Source organism: Schistocerca gregaria, chromosome 8, assembly GCF_023897955.1.
Source record: "Schistocerca gregaria isolate iqSchGreg1 chromosome 8, iqSchGreg1.2, whole genome shotgun sequence".
In the NCBI taxonomy this organism is placed as follows: Eukaryota; Metazoa; Arthropoda; class Insecta; order Orthoptera; family Acrididae; genus Schistocerca; species Schistocerca gregaria.
Window position 1 is genome coordinate 252640222 of NC_064927.1, and position 4814 is coordinate 252645035.

Below are 4814 nucleotides of genomic sequence, written 5' to 3' on the forward strand. Positions count from 1 at the left end.
TAAACTCTAATAGTCAGGGGCCTTATTGTATCTCGAATGGTTCTCCAAATGACCCGACCGAGCGTTGTGGCCCGTGGTCAGCACACTGGACTCGCATTCTGGAAGACGACGGCTCAAAACCGCGTCCGATCACCTTCATTTAGTTTTTCCTCGAGTCCCGCGAATTGCTCAAGGTAAATGCTGATACGTTTCTTTTAAAACGGCACTGCCAATAATCTTGAAACAATCCCAGCTTGTACTACGTCTCAGGAACTCAGTGTAGATGGGACGTTAAGACCAAATCATCCTCTCTCCCTTCATAAATCATGCAATGTTAATCCCATTAGCAGCATGTGGGACTATTTGCAGCAATGGGTGAAACGCGGCAACCAACTCCCCCGCAGTTTGGTAGCTACCCAAGATTTAATCATATAAATATCAATATATGAAGCAACTGGATAAAATCTCGTAGGATAATGATGTAGGCTAAACCAAATAATTTAAAGTTCAAAACAAAGAATCATTATTTTATTTTAAGTTTGCACAAATGAGTAGTGGAGTCAAATAGATTTAGAGATACAATTACAAACAACTAAAGAACGATAATCTTTCCATACTTTTGCGCCACAATCATGTAATAATTTTTGAATGATATTTCCGCCATTTGACTGCACAAACTTTTATTTTGTGTTACTATAATAATTTCAGATAAGCTATTAACAAGTAAAAAACCCTATAAAGTTTTGTACAAATGCACAGTAAATAAGAACAAAGATTCAACATAAGTAAGCCATTCCACCGTCGGATTAAAAGTTATAGAAATAATACTACTTACAACTTTGGTATGATTAGACTGTCAAGTGAAGTCATCGTCAACATTTATTGAACTGGCAGAAATATCATTCAAACAAAAGAATTAAAAAACATACATTTCTGTAGTGTGAAGCGTATAATTACGTAACGTGATCAACGTTCATATAACAGCACAATAACCCTCGAATATTAACAGAGACTTTCAAAGTCCGAATGTGTAGTTCATTACTACCACTCAGTAAGTTAAGTACGTCATTCTCAATAAAGACAGTGAGATTATGCAACGATTCCACCACACTCGAATATAAATAATGGCTGCAGCGAAAAATAACAGTTCGCAGCTGACCAAAATCCTGTGAACCAAGTTAATTTCGGATAGATGATAAAATCACTCACAAACGAATCAATGGTGACTACTCAAAGTACTGTGATATGTTCGAGTTCGAAAATCGTGTTAATAGCATTCTAAGTCACCTTAAATTTTAAATTATGTAACTTGCACACTCACAAGTGTTTCTCAAAGTCTAACGAACGTTAAAATTACCCACAGTACCCTCACAGCCCCAAGCCTGCAGAACGATCACTGATATCAAGTGAGATCTTCCGTGCTGGTTTGCTCGTTCTTTCATGATTTTTGCGAGATCGCAACTATTTCATGATTTTTGCGAGGTCGCAACTATTGAATCCAAGTTAAGTTTTTAAATTAGAAGCATTTTTCAGTTTTCACTCTTTGAGTCCCACACATATGAAAAAATTATTTTAAAATTTGTTCATCTGATTAGCCATTAAAATCATAGTAAGCAACGAATACAAGACAGAATTGGCGGAAGGTAAACTGCCAGTTGTGTTACGATGATGGTTTCACGTTGGAATATAATTTTAAAATTTTTCGCAAAATTAATCTTTATTATCATAGAAAGCTACGAATATAAGAAGGGATTGGTAAAAAGAAAACAGTCAGTTGTTTTAAGGAGTGTTTTGACTACCACTGATACATACAGTTTTCAACCAGCCGCCATTTCATGTAGTATATTTGAGAGCAACTCGCATTTTTCCTACACACAATTCCACATCTGGAAGCTTCCATGAACTCATAATGCCTAAAACAAATTGTATACCCGACTAACAAGAAAAAAGGAGCGAAAAATTTACTAAATTTTATATCGACGCTGCTTTCATTACGACGCTGCTTTCATTACGAAACCGCTCATAAGAGGAGTAGTACAGTCTTGACTTGATCCGCCACTTTTAGCCATCGGCTCCCTGCATCCTCATACCCAGCGCCAGCAAGTTCTGCCTTGGCCACCTGGCCGCATCTCACCTGACTGTTAAATAATTACTACTGATTTTGACTATGTGAACTAATTTCTCATAATGTCCGCGCTTGTATGTGTCTACGTACGTTCCACATCTCTTCCTAAGCAAAAGCCTCAGTTTCAACAAAACTTGGTACACAAATCCCCTGCTACCTGAAAAGAAACACTAGTAGTAAGGGAATGGGTGTGACTGGAGCTGAAAGGAGAGTAACATAGAAGCATATTTCAGGAAAGTCAGGACCAACTTTAATAAAATTTTGTGTATACATGACTCATTATTTGTATAACTATTTGTATAAAAATAACGTTTGATTCATGTATCCCTACCACACCTACTTATCGGGGACGGAGTGGGAACCTGTCACATCTACAGGTATTCAACAACAACCAATGTTACCATCAAATCCATTGTTTCATGAGCGCTGGCTCGTTGGCGACAGTTATAATGAGGTATTAGTTCTATGGCTGTGGATCAGGGTGCAACAGCTGTGTAATATCACCATATCTTTTGCAACGCCTGAACCAGTTTCGGACAAACTGGGCATTCGGTATATAGAGGGTGCAGCAAAAAGAACTCCATGATTCTGAACCACGTAGCTACGCGGGGGTGTAGTGTAGGGTGGTAGGAGTACTGTCATTCAACTGCCATGTATGTGCCATTGTCATTGTGAGCCACAGCTTGATTTTGTGTGCACTGCATGTGCGTAGTGTAGGAGTTTATTACAAATGGCGGATCTACGATAGCGACAGAGTTATCTTCCCGCAACCATTGTGCACTTTAATTTATAATGAAATTCAGACCTTTAGCTGCTTACAGGCGTTGTTAAATATCAACGAGGATAGTTGAAAAATATGTGTCCTGGCTGGGACTCGAATCCGGGCCCTCCTTCTTACATGGCAGACGCTCTATCCGATTGAGCCACCGGTCTACATGACGCTATTTCAGATAAGAAACGATTTACACATGGACTCAGAATTTTTGAGAAATAAGTTTGCTTTGAAAAGGAAATCTCCTGGCCAACCTAGCACTGCAGTGAGAATAGAAGATGTGGCTTTAGTAAGGCATTCAATACAACAGTCTCCACTGTGCTGAGCACAAAAACACGCGACGGCCCTACAGTTATTGATCTGAATAGTTCACATAATTATTTATCGAGACCTAAAGATGTATCCTTATAAGGTTGTGATGACTCAAGAACTGAGTTACACAGTCTTTAAAACCGGTATGAGATTGTCGAACGTGTGCTGCACAGATAATCACTTTACAGGCGAAAACAATTTTTATCTTTGAGTTGCAGTTAAGAAAGAAAATTTCAGATACTGCCGTGAAGAAAAAGAAAAGAGAACTTCACCAATGTTCACTTCATATCCCAAAAGTAAAAGTTGGGTGTGCAGCTTGGTGTGTTGATTCCCTACTTTATTGAAGAAGATTGTGTGACAGCTACAGTATACATTGATATTGTTAATGAACAAAGAGGAGAAAACGTTTGGTTTCAGCAAGATGGTACAATATAACGCATGCCTCATCTTTCACTTGAAATCCTGAAAGACATGTTTCCTGGGCAAATTGTTTCTTAGCTTTCACACTCACGTAACTTGACACCCTGACATTTTTTCCTTTCCGTATACGTAAAATCCAAGGTACTTGAATATTGCCCCAACACCTTAGAAGTTCTTATAGAAAGCGATAACAAATGAAGTTGTTGCTATTCTGACTCAGTTGCCACATGGAGTAATGGAAACCTTTCGGAAGAGGTGCAGCCAGTGCATCAACAATGGAGGCTACCATTTGATTGATGTATTGTTAAAAACCGGTTGATGTAAGCTGTTCCTTTCTTTCAGTGGTAAATATTTGTTGGTATCACATAACGATCCGTTTTTATTCATTCCCAAATGGGCATATTCTTTTTGCTGCTACCTGTATATCACTTGCTGTCTGGAAAAAAAGTTTTGTGACCCTAACACCCCTATGGCTGAGTAGGGGATCGGGTAGGGGTGATATAAACGCATAACTCAGAAATATCCGGAGCAATTTCAAAATATTCTGGCCAATATAAAACTCATTATTTACATAAAATATCTTTGGGTGTAAGACACACTCACTATCCTCGTGGGTAAGATAGGGACACGAAAAAGGATGACAAATAAAAATGTTCAAATATGATCTATTGATATTTCTTTATTCAGCTGTTTTGGAGTGCTGTAAATACATGAAGCACATGATTGTTATAGTTTATGGGCAACTCGTTACAATTTCTGGCCAGCTTGTTATAGTTTTGGCGGCAGGTCGTTACAGTTTCACTGTATCACGTGGCAATTGCTGGAACAAGTAACAGCTTTACAGAACGAGTCACAAATTGCTTCATTATCGTGATTAAACTTGTTGTTTTGTGCACATGTCCATTGTGTATAAAGTTTTGTGCACAATAACATTCCTGATATGGCCTCGTCTGCCCACAGTCACGACCTTAACCTGTTGGAACATCTTTGGGATGAGCTAGAATGTCAGCTTTGCCCCACACCTAGCATCCAACAACAGTGTCTCCTCAGGTTTCTGCTCTTGATGGAGAATAAACTGCCATTCTTCTCCAGAGATTGAGACACCTTATTGAAATCATCCCGAGCGTATTTCAAACCACCATAAAGGTGTAGGGTGGACACATGTCACATTAATTTTACAATTTTCCAATTTTAGTGTAACATGGA